Here is a 20275-nt window from a genome sequence, read left to right on the forward strand (position 1 = left end):
GATCAGGGCCCACTATCCCTTTCATTTCATCACTTAAAACACTTTTCCAAAGGCTTTTCACCGTTTTACCTAAATCCGGTGCTCTATTGTTGTAGATTAACACAAGACAAGCTCCAAAATACTTGCCATCAGTTTTACTACTTATTGAAACCCCCGAATGCAAAATGGGAATAAACCTAGTAGCCCTACCTCTGACCATATCCTTTTTAATTTTGAGAAGCAATTTCAAAGGGTAGCCACGTTCCAAAAACATTCCAATTAATTTAAACATCTCCACCTTAAAAAATTCCTCATCACTCACTAATCTTGATGTCCTGACCATTTGCCCCTTGATAACGCCTTTCCTCTGATGCCACAGGTGACAACTATCAAAATGTAACAGGGAATTCGAATAATTTTCTTTCCTGAAAATATTACTTGAAAACCCCCCACTAATTTTGCTAATGGTTACATCCAAATAATTAATAACAACTTCATTCCAAGTGTATGTGAATTTAAGAAAATTGGTCGTCCCATTCAAATATTCAACAAATTCACCTGCTGTTTTCTCATCACCCTTCCACAAAATCAACAAATCATCCAAAAATCTATTGTACAACACAATGTTACTATTAAATCTAGAAGAAAAAACAAACTGCTTTTCCCAAGTAAGTAACACTAAATTAGCAAAACCGGGCACACTTCGCCCCCATTGCTACTCCGGACACCTGCTGATATGTTTCACCCTCAAATGAAATAAAATTATTCTTCAAAACAATCTCCATTAAATCATGTAGAAAGTTAAATTTATTTGTATCCACTATGTTACTCTCTACCATGCTGTCATAAAACCAAACCAAACCTGACTGGTGTGGAATGACTGAAAATAGATTTATAACATCCACTGTCAAAAACCCAAAAACAACACCACTCGTATCCAAAGCCCTAAGTCTTTCAAGGCAATGCCATGAGTCTCTAAGTATATGGGCGGTTTCACTGACAACTGGCTTGCACATAACATCAATATATGCCGCTAAAGGCTCAGTCTTAGATCCCCTTGCTGCCACAATAGGTCTAAATTGTAAGTTGTCAGTGCCCTTGTATACTTTTGGAATTGGTGGACGTTCAGGTATGGGAGCGGGTTGTGTGCTGTGGAGGGGATGCTGGGTAGTCCATTATGCATCCAGGTGTGTTGCATTTGATATGGCCAGTTCCATCAGGACCAATCTGTGGGTATGTGCCAGTGACATGTCTATACATTTGTATCGCACATTTTAATATTCATATGTTTGTGGGATTGTGTTGTACAGTATGGCCTGTCTGGTTGTATTGCAGATGTTTATACATGTTTTTGTGTTTCTTTCTGCTTCACCCGCTGCTCCCTCATACACCTCTGGTTCACCTATTCTGCATACGACACAGTATCGCCTTGGAGGATTGTACCATTACCCACCCCCCCACACACATATTCCTGACACTCCATACATCACTGCTTTGGTTGTTGGCCCATGACACGGCCAGAGTAACACATTGCATACCCTACATATGTCAGGTACCTGTATGGTTGTGTGGACTACCCTGCCATGTTTGCTTTCCACATGCTATACCTCACACACATAGGTACACGCCCATACTTAACTTTCATTACATGGTTGGTATACCCGGGTAATACCAGTTCAACTGTGACACATCCTGACAAGTTCAGCTTGTACTGCTGATGTGCAGATTTTGGCAGACTGTTCTAATCATTAGTAGGATGCCACCTTTTCCTATGTCCACGATGGGATATATTCTGGACACATATCCGAATGTACTGGACAACACGTACCCGCAGTCAATGGTATGGATAATACTGTTTCTTTCAGCCTACATGTTGCCTTATTGTTTTAGCAGTTTATATGCTCCTTCTGTTTCGTTTACATGCTTATTCTATTTCCTGTCACATTTGGTATGCGAAATACGGACATACCTTTTGTATGTGACTATTACATGCCTTGTGGGATATGATTCAGTCATATGGTCACTAGATATGTACATTTATCAAGTATTTTGTTATGGACACATCTGCCCAGCTTTGTACCCTCCCTCACACTATGGGTCAGTTGGTGACCTTAACCATTGGGCTGGACGTACCTATTGGCGGCGCGCTAGCATATGATGCGTTTCACTTCCACTTGGTATAGCTATCTACACTGCATTGGACTACGGGCACAAGGTTTTCCATGTCATTTATTCATGGGATAGGGACCTGTTATTCCCTACAGTGCATTTGTGTTTGCTTCTTCAGTTTGTGTTCGCAGGAACTATCTTGCATGCTTTGCATACATTTCAGTATCCATGGACACTGACAGATGTGATTATTATCTTGCAAGTTGTTATATGCAAGCATTTTAGACTGCACGTTGACAGCTGACATTTCCACGCCTCCATGCAGCACTTCGACACGCCCTATGCACTCGTGCTCATTTCCTATGCACGTAGCTGTGGCGGCGGCGCACCTTCATTAATATGCATTTGGCGCTACTGCTCCATCTTCACGCCGCACTGTAAGTGCAAGCCTACCGCTGGCCTTGCGCCGAGCTTCATGAATCCCGGGGAATGACTTTAGAATTTATAGCTTGTCAAACAGGTAAACAGAGACAGGAAGAAAACAGACAATGGGTTAAAGGCCAGATAACTTCTTTGTCAACTGATCTTATCAACATTTTACAGTAAAGTGGAAACAGAATTTAAATAAAAAGATAACTCCAAATCCAGAAAACTTTATTACAGCAGTTTTTGGAACAAGCTGATTTCACTTTGAGTACATTGTTGCACTTTGGACTGAGAAAATAGAATTTGTATGAAGCATACACTGCATTGCAATTGTGAGCTATTCTATTTTTATAACGTTTTGGCTGCACAGCTGAAGTTTTTCAAACATTTGAAAACTTACTTTATTAACTGTGTATAGCCTCACTTTGTCCACTTTATGCACATTATTTCTATCATTTAAATTTACTTTAATGTGTTGCTGCTCTATCTAATCATACTTCATTATGTAGGCTTTCAAATCTGCCCAGCCTTTTAATTGTTCTTTCTTTTGCTTTCTTTGTATCTGATTGTTTTAGGAAGTGGTACTTTATATATTTGCTAATTCAGATATAGCATGCATACATATGTACATCTAATGTAAACTGCTGTATTAGTTAATGAATTGTCTGCTCTGAGCAAAATTGAACTTTATTAATTCTTTTGTGCCTGTGGATTGTGTGCCAGGTGACAGCATACGTGCAACAGGGTCTGGTCTGATGAACCATTTCAACATCCACAAAACACTTAGAAAATAAATTACATTTGTTACGAAGCTGCATGTGCATAACATCCCAGAGATTAAATAAACTCTGTGTAGGCTTAAGACGAAGCGTACATAGATTTTGCATGTTAGCGCGATGAGCAGCAGCACTAATCTCGTATGCATGCCACACATTGCGCTTACACAAATACAAGCTCAGTTTCCTAGCCACAAAACAATGTAAAGCAACCCAAACACCTGCAGACATGTAAATTGTTTTACCTATGGGCAAACTAAGTCTGCTGGATTGTGCAAAAAGCCAGAATGACTACCAGTGTTAAATATAAAGCAATTTATACAGTTCTAACATATTATATGAAAGTGTATTCAGTGTAGAGTAGTGTGCAAACCTGTTTTAGGCATACTGCATAAAAGTTTTTCTAGTGCTCAGCAAGTATACATAGACTGCATTAGATATACGTATGCAGGAAAAGCATGTTTATTGAAAAGGAACACACACATGAACTGTAGGAATGATGAACACAGGGCAACAGGACAGGTGAAACATGGTAATGTACATACACCAACAAGACAAGACAGTTATAGCATGAACAGTAATCACATATCTACATGATACAGTACCTGCTGCTGTTTACACCTCATATGTCAGTATAGCCATATCATTATGCAGTTCATAGGAAGGTACTAGGCTATTGGCCTTGGGGCCTATACAAGCCCAGCCAAAAAGGTACCCTGGCTTTTGCCACCCAAGAAAATTAATTTCATGTGCCACTGTCGAGCAGAGCCACAAAGGTGATCCCTGGGGTGGATTTCCTATTTCCTATCCAATCATCAAGATTTTTTCTTGAAGAGTGCTAATGAGGAGCTTTGCTTGATATAGATAGGTAGTTTATTGCAGAGTATGGGAAGTCTCTGGGACAGGAATCTATCCCTCTGGCATGTTCTGTTTATTGTGGTGACAAGGTTTAGGTCCCCAGAGCGTGTAGCTCAGAGGGATTGTGATTTCTTTAAGTGGAGCATGTCCAACAGCTCTGGGTTTGATATAGCTTTGTATGTTAGGCAGAGATCACCTCTGAGTAGGCGATATGTGACGGAGTAAAGCTGGAGTTTTTTGAGACGGTATGCGTAGGGCATCTGTTTGAGGCTGGTAATTCTCTTTGTGAGGTATTTCTGTGGGCTTTCCAGTCATTGTAGATGTCTTGTGAGGTACATACCAAAAGGGGTGTTGTACTCTATAACGGGTCTAATGAGTGATAAGTAGAGGGGAACAATGACCTCTTTTTTCTGGATGAGAAACCTTTTGTGATGAGGTGTGCCACATAGAAGGATTTCCTGATTACTGTTATTGTATATTATGTGACTGTCACACAAGCTCACATATCTGTGTAGAATATTTGTTATGATACAAGCATCCTGACATGAGCAATGGAAAGGACATTTATCAAGGATGGTATATACAATGGGTTAGGTGCAAAATGAGTTGCTTGAATATGAATGTAATGTCAACATATGTCTCAACCAAGCAGGACACACAGCAACAAGCTCATGGATAACAGCAGGCAGAAGCATGCACAATCATGGACCATATCAGAAAAATACCACCATTAATCTGTGTCATTGACACAACATATGGGATTGTAGCTGATTATACATGGTTCTGCAAGAACACACTTTATACAATTGGCATGATTTGTCTCTAATATATGAGGGGAATCAAGCACACCTTCCTCAAAAATTAACATCTTTCAGATGTGTTAGGGGGATACTGTTACCACTGTTACACCTGTAGTTGAAAGTTTGAGCAATATTGGCTGACAGGTTTGCATGGTATATATCTCTCTCTCTCTCTCTCTCTATATATGTATATATATATATATATATATGTATGTATGTATGTATGTATAGCCATATCTATCTATCTATCTATCTATCTATCTATCTATCTATCTATCTATCTATCTATCTATCTATCTATCTATGCCGCAATCCAGAGTTTCATGAATGTAACCCATCAGTGTTGTCAATCAGCTTTATGTATTTACTGTGTGCATCACAGGAACACATATCACACATGCATCTTGTATAACACCTTGAAGGGGGTTCTGCACCATTAACCCCTAATTGTTATGCACCCAAAATAATACTTAGGTATGGCCAATAAGATGTAAGGAAGCTCACTGTGGTAAAAGTGATGCACTTGAATAACTTATCTCTGGAAGATGGGTTGGGAGGTACATGCAAAAAGGTGCATTGTACTCAATTATTGGTGTGATGTAGGCAGAGAACAGTGGAATTATAATGCCCTTTGATGTGGATGTCCCACACATACTCAGCAGTCATGCTGCATACAAGGGGTTAGTCACCACTGTGGGCACATGCTGGCAGATGTTCCACTAACCATCTACCTGAGCACATAGGTCACATATCACTAGGTCTGCTCATTATTGTCTATATTGACATTAGCCTGTGATTTTGCTTTCATAACAGAACTAATTCCCCCATGATTTTTCATCTACTGTGGCTCCATGCCTGTGGTAGCAATCCTTTGTGTGAGTTAAGATTGTCTGCATTATACCAATACAAATCTTGGATTCAATGATTGTTCACATGTTGCAGTCCTCCACAAAGCTGGTTCGACAAAGGATGCGTTAGTTAGTCTTGATGTCTGAGGCTTAAATAATGAACAGGAATGGACCTAGTACAGAACCCTGAGGTACGGACCTGGTCACTGGACTCTAGATAGAGGTGACTTCACACACTTTGACATGTTATCTGTCACATATGTGATCCAGTTGACTACCCACTTGGTGACATAGGTGTTTATGGCCACTTGAGACAGTTTCTCTGTACTACCTGAGTGTGGGGTTGTGTCGAATGCCTTGGCCAGGTCAAGTTACACAAGAAAAAGAAATAAGGAATCTATTGACCCAAGTAGATAGTCAGCTTTCCTTTGATAACCATGTTGCCAAAGTGGTTAGAAAATCCTTCTATGTGACCCATCTGATCATGAAAGGGTTTGCATCAAGATCTAAGGATGTAATGGTGCCCCTCTACTCTTCCCTCATCAGACCCATTATTGAGTACAATGCACCAACTGGAATGTACCTGGCTAGACATCTCCAGCAGCTGGAGAGACCACAGAGGTACCTAACCAAGAGGATTACTGGCCTCAAACAGTTGCCCTATGCAGCACGATTGAAAAAGCTAAGACTGTTCTCTGTTGCATACCACTTTCTCAGAGGTGATCTCTGTTTAATGTACAGAGCCATGTCCAACCCAGAATTGTTGAACATGCTCCATCTTAGCAAAACCAAATCTACTCGAGCTACACACTCTAGGGATATAAACCTCAACACAACAATGAATAGAACATGCTGGAGGGATAGATTCCCTTCGCAGAGACTTCCCTTACTATGGAACAGGGTCCCAATCTACATAAGACAGAGCCCCTCACTATCATTCTTCAAGAGGAACCTTGATGAGTGGATGGGTAACAGAAAGTTCACACTGGGGATCACACCAACAGCACTACTAGATAGGGGCCAAGGGTACTAGCTGGTAGTACAAGGGTCTAGGGAACTACTAAAGGGGTGGTGAATACCGCACATCGTGGCTGGGCTAATATATGCCTTCGGGCAGATAGCCCAGTACCAAACTATGAACCTGTGAACCTATTAGATGAGAGTGTTGTCATCATGCATGTCCTGGTTACCTTTTTGAAGATATCAAACAGATGTAACAAACATGATATAGACTTTACAAATCAAGCATGTGTTTGGTACATACTTGGGAGCTTACCTGTATCCTTTTGAGAAGGTCTATGATGACTCCTTGATTTACCTCACAGATGGGAAGAGACAGGAGTATGGGTCTATAACTTCATGCATCAGGTGATGCCCCCCCCCAGTCAGAAGGATGCATGTTGCTGTATACCTTTCTATGAGAAAATAAGCTGTCCTGAGGCTGGGTTGAAGTAGGGATCCAACTGTGTTTGGCAGGTCAGGTTTTAAGTCATGCTATAGGCAACCTGTGATGTTGCCAGGGCTCACTGATGCTGTGTGTTATTAGCCTTAGACAGTGCATGGATTAGTTGCCCTCCTGAGAATACAGACTGAGCAATGTTTGCATGTATACTTTAGCTGATAGCCAATGGCAAAGGGGAGGGGGATGGGGCTGATGTGTGAGAGAAATTGTCAGCTAGCAAATTTGTCTATTTTTTCCAGTTTGCTGTGTCTGGTGACATCCACATACAGCTCTGTGCTTAGTTGTGCATTCCCTTTAACATTTCACATTTATTGAAATAAATGATTTGTAAAAAGACCTCCAAATACAACCTTGGTCATTCATCACATTCCACACACTGGTATTATTCACACTGTCATACAACTGTATCAATGTCATGTGCTTACATCAGTTGACACAACATATGCCTATATGTGTTTCATGGACAAGCTGTGTTTGAGCAGCCCGATACCATATAAGGACACATTACAGATCAGTTGTTTGTGACTCATGCAGAACATTTCCTGACACAAATGCTAAAACAGTCACACAATGGTGCTGCTGACCACCTCAGTAATATTGGGAATAGCAACACAATTGAACATACAATGCATTCCACAAGGTTGCAAATGAATCAAAACATGTGATGAATTATTGTGTAAATCACAGTATAATGACATGTGGATGAAACAAGACTTATGTGACCATATAATCAATACAAATGTTTATTGATGTCTGTCATAGAACATTTAATGATGGTATGTCGACACATGCAAACCTATGCCGTGCTGGTGGGATGTGAACTGTGAAGAAGGTTGATCTGATCCACTACAACAAAAAACATCCTAATAAGCCAACAATATACATAAAAGTGTTTCATACCATATTAATACAGCTGTTATAGACAGACCATGTAATGAAATGGTAGCAGTGGCCATCAATACATTACCTCACATCACAGATTCTAATACTCTCTTGTAACCATACTGTACATCCATACCTCAATATAGCACATGTCAATGACAGCAACAATGAAATGCTAACTGCTCATAGGAACATAGGACATGATGAGGCTAATGGCCAACATCACATAAAATCCTAGCCATTTTTAAACCATTTAAATCAAACTCCCTATATCTATATTAGGGAAGACAGTAAGAATATTGTGCATATGTTTATATGTGTTGGATTGCTTTACGTACTGCCACTGTCCATATGGGACATGTGCACCACACCATGACAGAATTAGCAATTATACATGTAGATGTCTGGAGATGGCTTGCTGAGGCTCAATGAAAGGACTCTGCTTTGTGATGTGTGTATGCATATTTGACATGAGGATTTCCTCTACTCCTCCACTCCTCTGTAGGAAGAATGTCATATGGCCAGAGGAAAATGGAAGATGGTGGATGCATGGGGCTATGTGAAAGGCTCCCAATGTGGTAGCGAAATGAAGGGCAATTCCAAAGATCATGCAATGACCATAATGTACCACCAACCACACACAGAGCAGTAGACTGGACCTGATTTGAACATTTCACCTGTGTAGGTATAGAAAACGAATGCCATTTAATGTAACAGTAACGACACCACATCATATGTCTGACATTAACACTGTTAAGTTGCACTTTTGGCAGTATGATAGCATCATTGTATGCTGAGAAGAAAACATTGGGTAGAGTTTCTGATATGGATGACACGTCTGTGTAAAATTGTCTCAAAAGTGATAGTTGAATGTATACACATTCAAGTTGCCTGCTGTCAGATTAGAATCCCTGTGTTTGTGTGTGTGTGTGTATATATATATATATATATATATATATATATATATATATATATATATATATATATATATATATCTATAGGTAAAGTATCTTAAAACACAGTAGTTAATGTTACTGCCACAGCAGCACAGGTTTGCCTTGAATGCTGTCAAAGTGCATGTTATACTGGATGACATCATCATTGTATGTTACACGAAAATGTTTGCAGGAGGGTCTGACATAGCTGGGGACTCACATGTCATTTCAAAATTGTCATCATACTGATTATTGAGTGCACACATAGTTGGTCTTAGTGAAAATTGTACCACTACCTATTTACAGAGTGTAGTACTTAACACTAGCACCATAGAACAAGTATGGCTTTTATAGTGTTCATCCACACTTTATAGCTGATGACATCAGCAGCATCTGGTGAGACGAATATGGTAGCAGGAGTGTCTCACATACTGGTCTCTTGTATGTCAACCAAGTGAATACAGACACACCCACACCCCTCCCCTCACACACACACACACACACACACACACACACACACACACACACACACACACACACACACACACACACACCAATTGACCACAGTAAGAGTAAAACCCCTACTTAACTATTTACAGAGCACAACACGTAACGCAAGCGTCACAGAACATGTTGGCTTTTATAGTGTCCAACAACACTTTATTGCTAATGACATCAGCAGTGTGGTCTAAAAATGGACTGTTGAATGTCAACTAAGTGAAAACAGACACATGTACACACACACACACACAAGTTCACTATAGTGAGATTAGAACCCCTACCTAACTAGGTACACCAGCTAGAGAACTCAGTACTTAACTCAAGACCCATGACAGAAGTCTGACTTTTACAATGCTGCTGGACAATTTATAGTGAATGACATCATCATTGGAAGTTTGAGCAGAGATGTTCGAAGGTCTGTATAAAATGGATGTGTAGGTATGTACAGCTATCAAAATATTTGCACTCTATGGGACTGAATTGCTGACCGCGATACACAGTTACACTCTTCTGACTATGCACACAAACACACACACACACACACACACACACACACACACACACACACACACACACACACACACACACACACACACACACACACACACCAATTGACCACAGTGAGATTAAAAGCCCTACATAAGTACACCTGCTAGAGATCTTGTTCCCATCTGCAAAACACAGTATTTAATGATTGCAACACCCCTGAAGTATGTATTTGCCTTGGCATAGTGATCTTTATAGCCGATGCCAACATCATTAAAATATCTGTTATGAGAGTGGTACACAAAGTGTGGATGTACTATTTCCTGTTGTGTTTCCAATGTGCATGTATACTTTAAGAGACAGCTTGTCAAACTAGATGCAAACAGCTGACAAGAATGCATGTAGCAGAAATGAGACATATGCAGCTATTTCCCAGTATGTTTTGTACATTACACACTGAAACTGTCAGATATAGACACACACATTTTTGTGAACATATTCATGTGCTCATATTTGTGAAGAATTTATGGCCACATTAATACAAGTATAAGACAATCTGAATGTGTATTGTCATTGTAAAGGTGTACATGATATTTAACAATGCATATTCTGTATTTATTTCTATAATGTTGTTGACATTTGGAACAAGTACTGACATACCAAGTTTCACGTGAATGGGTGCAAGTAACACATAACTGAGTACAAATATGTGTGTTCAGTCATTAAAAATTGCCTGGTTGTGTTTTTGTATGGACTTTAATGGGATGAAGACTAACTTGGCAGAAAACATAAGTAATACATGCTAATAAGTACTTTCCATAGCACATCGCTGAGCAGCTGGTTAGCAATCAATGGCAAAGTGTTTGTGCATGTGAGATACACATTTGAGGATTCTACTTGAACTTGAGAAGTACTTATCTATACCGGCTATGGTGGGCACAGGTAACAGATGCTATGGTGTTTATAATTAGTTGATATTGGATGTGTTGTGTTATAAATTGTACAACAATAAAAAAATTATGTATACTGCTTTCTCCATTTGCTCATAGTTAAGTGAAAAACAAAAGCAGGTCTTCATTTTATTTAGAAAATTATGAGTTATATTGGTTTGCTTTCCTCCATGCAAACATGCTAAGTGGAGAGGCATGGCTGTCAGCAGTTTGGAACATTATTGATTGGAAGAAACACACCTGCAGCCTAGCTGTCTCTGTGGCAGCAGGTGTAATAGCACTAAGTTCTTATTTTGAGCCCAGATGATACAATGTTTGAATCCAGCTCCATTTAATATTTTTACATATGTACTCATGATGTAATTAAATAATTACATGTGATAATTATTTTAAATGTGAGAGCGAATGACTACAGTGAAGTACTGTATAAAAACAAACAGTCCTCAAGTGATTTATGTCAACAATGCACATACGGAATTACATATTGATACAACCATCAGTCTAAGTAAATATTATTTTATATGACATTTTTAACGAGATCTGTTATTCTGCTTTAGTTGTATGTTTCCTTCATGCAGTGTGTTTAAGCAGCATTGTGAGGAGGTAACCACACCATGCCATAGGAAGTGTGTTGTTTAGCATTGGTTTTCGGTGCCAAATGCTGCACAAATGCAGTGGACAAAAAGTGAAGAGCTTCATGGGAGATTTCTTATTTATGTGTGTGTGGTGTGTGATTCTATTTTTTTGATGAGATTAAAGGTGTGAAAATGGGGTAGATAGGAAATTGTTGAAATGGGGGCAAGCAGGGGAAAGAACAAAGGGAAAGCAATATATGAATGTGCATGAGAGAGTTAGGAAAGAAACATAGCTATCCACTTCTTCAACAGTGTAAAATGAATATGTATAGAATATTGTCTGAATTTGGACTGTCAACTCAACAATGACAGATGACAACAACACAATTATGTTGTAAAGCTAATTGGACTGAACCAAGTGTGTCAAGAAGACACATGTGTGAAGTGGAGAGCTATGTATGGGACAATATATATATATATATATATATATATATATATATATATATATATATATATATATATATATATATGTGTGTGTGTGTGTGTGTTTGGGGACATGTGCCCAGTTTTGATTTTTTATTTAAGAAAGAGAGGAATGTTGGGTGAGGGATGTAGGAATTTCATGGTCAGGTAAGTAGAGTAGGTGAGTAAGGGGAAGCAGGCAAACAGGACAAACATGACAAGATAGGAATGGTAAGTGACACAACAGGTTTGGAGACACCATGATTGAGGATAGGGAGGAGACATCAGATGCCAATGCCTGTCAAACATTGGGACAGTGAGGATCTAGTCCTTATCCACAGAACTGTCATCATTGTCCCCCTCCTCAGTTTGCTGTTGGAGTACTTGACATTTTCATTTTCCCAGCATTTCAGTGAGTATCTTTGCCATCTGGCTGAGTAATGCACCAATGGTCCTTTTCTGATCTCACACACTGTGCCTGGCATCAATTGGTGGTTGTCCAAATCACCCCCTCCTCCAATACTCCTGGAGGGTACCACTATACCAGCTGCCAGGGTAATGATACCTGAAGGAGATGGCCCAGGTAGTGCAGAGGCAGTACTGCCAGCTTGGGTCCCAGCTGTGTTGGGTATTGTTGCAGCAACCATTACCTTATAACCCACCTCATGAAAACAATGCTGAAATCCTTATCTCCAAATTTCAAATCAGCCCCATCAAATCACTATATATCATCTGTATCTATCTTCCTCCTGGTAACAATACCAATACTATTGAGGATACCCTTAGCTGGATATCCTCTACTTACCCACAAGAAACAATAATAGTAGGTGACTTCAACACCAACTGGAAAATTGTCAGTGCTGAAAATCCCACTTCCCATATTAATCTTCATGGCTTTAGTCAAACAATTACCTCTACAACCAGAATCAACAAACCAAATAAAAAAGAAACCACCTTAGATTGGATTCTTACTAATAATCATAAACAAGCTTATAAGTCAAGAACTCTGCCTGATCATGTAAGTGATCACATGCTGACTTACATTATAAGGCAAAAAAATGATATTACTAACCCCCCCACTTATAGGGTATCACGGACCAACAAACACTTTAACCAAGTACTATTTCAAAATGAACAAAGTGCCTGTGACTGAAATGCTTTAAAATCCCTTCCACTTGATGAGGCTGCTAAATACTTCAACTCCAAATTCTTAACTATCCTCGAAAGGCATGCTCCTAAATGATCCATCAGAATGAAAACCAAACCAGCCCCCTGGCTTTCTAAGGAAACCAGACAAAAAATGTTGCTTAGAAAAAAATCATGGGCTAAATGGAGAGCTACCAAAACTCTCTCTGACCAACAAAACTTTAAGCAGCTTAGAAATACTACAAAAAAAGGCCATACTTACTGACAAAAAGAACTACTATTGTAATTTACAGGAAATCCACCAAAACATCCCACAGAAATTCTGGTCAGGAATCAATAGACTCTTACTCCCAGGCCATTCTCGCACACCAACCCCGCTAGGGTCCGATCATAATACCTCCCTCCAAATTGCTAATGCTTTCAATATTTTCTTCACTGAGACCATACAGTCACTTGCTAGTCAACTAACCCCAGATAACTCAAAACCTAATACCACCAGTCCTGGCTCTCTTCCAACATTTAAATTGCAACCCATCCCTACAGCTCTCATCCTCAAATTCATCCAAAAACTTAAGCCTTGCACTCCTTCTGCTGACCAGCTACCATCTGAATACCTGCAAAAAGCAGCCAAAGTTATTGCATACCCAATATCCATCTTTATTAATAGAACCATTACAGAGGGGTACATCCCAGAAATCTGGAAAATCTCCCATATTATACCCCTACATAAAGGTGGTAACGCCAAAGATTATTCTAACTATCGTCCTATAGCCCTTTTATCTCCCCTAGCAAAAAGTATGGAAAAATATATTCACCATCAGCTTTTAGACCACTTAACTCAACATGACCACACCAACAGCACTACTAGATAGGGGCCAAGGATACTAGCTGCTAGTACAAGGGTCTAGGGAACTACTAAAGGGGTGGTTAATACCGCACAACGTGGCTGGGCTAATATATGCCTTCGGGCAGATAGCCCAGTACCGACCTATGAACCTATGACATTCTGGCTAACTGCCAACATGGCTTTAGGCCATGTCATAGCACCACTACCGCCCTCTTATCCTTTACAGATTCCATCAATAGAAATCGCAACAATAATACCCTCACATCTGCACTATTTATTGATCTCTCAAAAGCTTTTGACATGGTTAACCACGCCCTTCTTATTAACATTCTAGAGTCCCTTTCCCTTGATACTCTGGCTATCCAATGGTTCAAGTCCTACCTCAGCAATAGGCAACAGGCAGTTCTCTGGGATCAGAACCTATCATCCTTCCTGCCAGTCACCCTTGGAGTCCCTCAGGGCTCTATTCTAGGACCTCTCCTTTTTTTCACTATTCATTAATGACCTGCATGTAGCAATTCCTCAAGACACCTATATACAATATGCAGATGATTCAACAATCATATGTTCAGCTAACTCCCACTCAGAACTACATTCTTCAACTCAGAAGGTATTCAACATAATTGAGACTTGGTTCTTAAAGCATTGCCTCCTTCTAAATGCCAAAAAAACTAAGCTCCTACTCTTTGTACCTACCAGTAAGTCCTCCCCAGTAGACTTCTCGATCAGTTCCAACAATGGTACCCTCATATCCCCAGACTCCACTACTAAACTGTTAGGAATTACTATTGATAATAACCTTAACTTTGACAGCCATATAAACAACACTATAAAATCTGCAAACAAAAAACCTGGCTCCTTATACAGAATTAAACCCTTCTTAACACCATCAGCCAGAACCAAAATTGCTCACTCTCACTTAATTTCAACTCTTCTTTATGCCTCACCCATTTACACCAACCTAAAAAAAAAATAACCTTAGCAAACTAACTAATTCCTACAACAGTATTGCCCGATTTGCTACTGGCAATCCCTTTAGAACCCACCACTGCCTGAATCTACTGCAACTAGGCTGGCTAGAACTACAAAATCTTTTGTTATTTATGCAACTCACCATTGCCTACAAGCTATTTTACCAACCTAATACCACTCCTATACTTTCTGACCTCATTATCCCCTACAAAAACCTAAACTCACTACGCTCCTCTAGCAAACTTCTAGCCACCATAACAAAGTCCAACTACACAGCAGGGGATTCCTTGTTCTCTAACACTGTAGGTAAATACTGGAACCTTTTACCTACAGAACTTACCTTACTTCCCTCTCTGCCTCTTTTTAAACAAAACCTCAAAAACCACCTGAAGATCCATCGGTTATGCTCCTGCAGCAATCCTGATTAATAATTTGATTCTTTACTTCTCGCCTCTCTTTCTCACTTTTCTTCCTAAACTCTGCTGCATTTCCCTGTAAGGACTGAGCTGTAAATAGTATTCCTAAAACTACCTATTGTACTGCTATTTACCTATGTATTATACTGTTTATCAATTTGTCTTAAACTGTCTGACACTGCTTAGCATAATCTTTTTTATTACATTCATATCTTTTATCCTTTATACTGTGTATATATTGTTTGTATATTCTGTGTGCTAATATTGGAGCTTTTCTCCTCAGGCCTCTACTGAAAATGGAAATACATCCAGCTAGACTAGCCCGGTTAACAAATGCAAAATAAATAAATAAATACATAAAATTGGAAGAGGGGCAGGCTGAGCCACATTGATTGGCCTACATTCCTTTGCTATAAATCATTTTGTGAGCTGGCAAAAACTGATGATATCAGAATGTTATGACCACACATATAAAAATAAAAAAGAGAAATATGGGATGGGGTAAGACAAAAATATAATTAGTACCATCATATGTGACATCCAATAAATTACTGCAATATAAATAAAAGCATTCTACTTTTACATTAACTATACATTTTAACAACTACAAACTATGACTGATGATTGTTCCAAGTAATCCTTACAATATGCATGTATTGCAGATGTGCTTGATCAAATAATAGAGATTAAGTCAACACCATGGCATGTATGCCAGTTTTTTTTAATTATGTAATATTTTTAAATTCTTGTACTATATATTTGTTACTGGGGGATTTGAACCCACAGCATCTGAATACACTATTACAATTGACTCCTACAGACGGCCTGAGCTACAGACTGAAACATGTATGCTTGATTTTACAGTTAAGATATGCATGTTTAATTTGTTAATAATGCATTCAAAAGCAATATTTCAGCTAAAATGATGTTATTCGTGTGTGCTGCATACACACCCCTTGCTTATCTTAGTCTTTCCAAATGCTCAGCATGGGCATCTCTGTTTTCTGCTATCTCCTGGGTGGCTGTAAGAGAAAAAGGGGAGAAAAAGAGGAGAGCATTATGCATACCAATCTTGGCTATATCCAGTTTTCTATCTAATTTTAAGTATTATTCTCTGTATGTTTACACATCTGTGGGTTGTCAGCAGTCCTAAACTCATCCAGCAACTGGTTGAGTTGTTCCTGCTTGCGCCTTTTCAGGTCATTATACTGGTATCTGAATTGCTCTCTACTGTGTAGAATGCCAGTTGCACTGGAGACTGCCTTGGACAGACTCAGATTTGTATTGAGACCCATTATATTTCCCCTGCAGTAGCCTACAGCTGTGGTGTTTCACAAGGAGTGCAATGAAAATTATTGACCCCTCCACACCCCATCTTTGAGTCCTAAACTGGGCACCTTTCCTTCTAGCTCCAGCCTTGTCTGTACAGGTCCAACAGCAACAGTTTGAGTGTTTTCCCACCAATTTGAGATATCGCATTCTACAGATAGTGCACAAATCCAAACAACCACACTAACAGCATTTGCACAGTGTTTAGCAGAGAGCAACAGTGCCAAACGGAGAGAAAGGCAGTTTATGAACTAGGAAAGATAATGTGACAGCTGGCATTAGTTTTTGTTTTGGATGCTGCTGTAACTGTTAATTGATTTAACTTTGCACACATTTATTAAGGATATACATTTTATGACACATTTTTTGGAGTCTTTACACACTGATAAAAGTAATTTGTACAATGTAGGATTCAAACCTATGTAAAAACATATTCTTCAACATAGTTTTTTTGTCCTTTCCACAGAAGAAGTACTTGTCAGACATGCACATTAATTATATATAAACAGGACAGAGTGATGATTTAACTATGTATGTATGTGACCTGACAAGGTCCTGCTTTATACATTTGTGTCTGTGTGTGTGTGTGTGTGTGTGTGTGTGTGTGTGTGTGTGTGTGTGTGTGTGTGTGTGTGAGTATCATTGAAGTATGAAGTCCAGCCAAGGCCAGAAAAGACTATTATAATTACAGAAACATCTGCACATATAATTCATATCAGCTCCAGTGCTATACATAGTTATTATTTATAATTATGTTTACATTTTTCATTACTGTGCAGAGCGTTCATTGCAACTGTGACCTTGTTTGTCTGACAAGCTCATTAGTAATACATATACATTAAAGAGCTGAGTGTTTAACCATGTATGTGTGTGACCTGAAAGTTCAGAAAATAAATGTCTAATTCTACAACCATAATTCTACTAATACACACAGTTACACATTTAATATATATCTGATATCCTGTGTATGCTCATTGTATCTGTTTGAGATGGTTATTTATTTGTGTAATTATTATGTTCATTTTTATATAAAGTAAACTGGAACAGCAGTGATAAAACTTTGGGCTTTGCAATATTAGATCCCAGGTTCACCTGTATTATAGCCCTTAACTTACGCTTGCAGCCACAGGAACAACGAAGCAGCAGCTGTATATTATCACATTCATACTATACATGTGTGCTGTCTGCCTCACAACACCACTTAGCATGTTTGCACAGTGGCAAACCACATGTGATACAATGTATCCATTTTTAAATTGACAAGTGTCTCCTTGCTGTCTGCAGGTGTTCTGAACCTGCAGATGTTGTTGAGCATTGCACAACACTGCTTAGCTGATTTGAGTGATAGTGAGCAAAAGATGCAACAATGTATCCTTTTTGAAATTGACAAGTGTCTGCCTGTTGTCTGCAAGAGATCTAGACCTGCAAGTGTTGTGTAAGTTTGCTGACTGCTGCACAATGCCACAGCAGTGTTGCACAGTGAAAGGCAAAATATGCAACAATATTTTATGAAAATTAGAATGCATGATTGCTGTCTGGACCATTAGACCATGTTTGCACTGAGGTAAGATTTAACAAGTGAAGCTAAACATGCCTTATTCTTGCAACAAGTGTTTATTAGGTTTCATCATTAAAATATAAATGTGGGACATGAACTATGATGCTGAATACTGTGTGTTTCATCATGTTTACCAGGTGTGCTATACATACACTTCATTCACAGCTGTAATTTATTCAGTCTTTAGCATACAAGTAACTTAACATTACATTTAATGCATTTATCTGTTTCACTATATTTGTGCTAAGTCTCACACTGCACATATATTAATAAATAAATAAATTAAAAAAAATACATTACAAAACTAATTTTAATAAAATAAGTAACAAAGGGCCACAGCTCCAAAGGCAAACCAAAATTTTAATCTGTGAGCACTTTCATTCACTCAAATCAAATTAACTTCTTCAGGCCTGGTCTGAAGAAGTTCATTTGATTTGAGTGAACAAAAGCATTTACAGATTAAAGTTTGGTTTGCCTTTTAGCTGTGGCCCTTTGTTACTTATTTTATTAGTGCTTTATTTGTTGTTTTTTTCACAAAATAAATTTTAACACACATAGGTTTTTACACATCCCTCAATTTGAACGGTCAGACTACTGAGCATACAAAACATAGTAAGGGTGCCTTAGCTCTCTTTGCCACAGAAACAGCTTTACAGCAGGAATGAAAATCATTTTGCTATAAGCAAGTCCATTTTCAGCATAGTATTATAAAAGTCATATAACACTTGTACACTCTCAGTTGTCTGTACATGTGTTGCTTATATATTTAATGCAATGAATGATCACACAGACATTTATAAGTATTGTATGCAGCAGCACAGCTCCATCTTCTCTTCATATTGTATTTATTCTCCTCTTATATGTGTTGTACTCTCACACATGCAGTCTATAGGGCATTTTGTATCATTGTCCTTAAAGTGTATAACAGTATTACATGACAGCAAAATACAATTTTTATTAAAGGAATGAGAGTTTGGTTATTATTGCACAGAAACTGAGAAATATGTGCTATTCACTTCCATTTCAAAGCTTGCTACAATTACTTTTACACTTTGTAAATGTAGCCTGGCTAACACACCCGCTGCAGGTAAGGAGCCTGACTTGTTGTTATGCATTCTTTCTCCCTCTCACTAATCATTCACAGTTGCAATCCATTAGCAAGAGACACTGAGGTAGTGCCTGTAAAATGTTCACACCTGCTACATGAAGCCAAAAGTTTAGAATTCAGCAAGTCTAATTAATTCACACTTCATTTGCATATTCACCATGCTCACAGGTCTGAACCTACACTATAAATAGGTAACCATGTAGCTAGGGAACTTGAAGGTGAGCAGAGTTGTGTATGTGGAGAACACTGATGAAATTTGCTATTAATTTTGGTTTATCTGCAAAGAAACCTTCTGATCTTGTTAAGGTATTATTGTATTTTTCATGTATATGCTAGATGTGTTCACATGTTACAAGAAAAATATGTTATGCATTAGAAAACAGAACTTTTGTCTCTATGCACTTCTTATAAGTTTACTGTTGGCACAGGCAGTTTTATCAGGCATATTACTTTCCTAGATAAACAGTCTTATTAACTTTCATCACAAGTGTTATTGTTACAACTGGGTTATCTTACACGCTTCTGTGTTATTTCAGTGAAATGTAATGTCCTATATTGTCAATGATACAGGGGTTGTTCGGCTTCTAGGATGGACTATAGACACCTCTATGGGAGTGCTGGGCACATGGAGAGGTGACTGACAATTGTATAAAACTGACTTTTCTGTTATAAATGTGCACACATTTTGTGAGAGATTTTCTGAAAGCATTTATAACAATTGACTAATGTATTACTCCTTGCTTGGTATAAACTGTCATTTGCCTTTTTTGGGGGGGTGTAGGATGGCACAGATGGGGAAGATTTCAGCACAAGCACAGGATGTGCACTGCAGGACTCCCCCAGATGTATC

This window comes from Protopterus annectens, chromosome 4.part1 (assembly GCF_019279795.1).
Source record: "Protopterus annectens isolate FY-2018-M chromosome 4.part1, PAN1.0, whole genome shotgun sequence".
NCBI classification, from domain to species: domain Eukaryota; kingdom Metazoa; phylum Chordata; order Ceratodontiformes; family Protopteridae; genus Protopterus; species Protopterus annectens.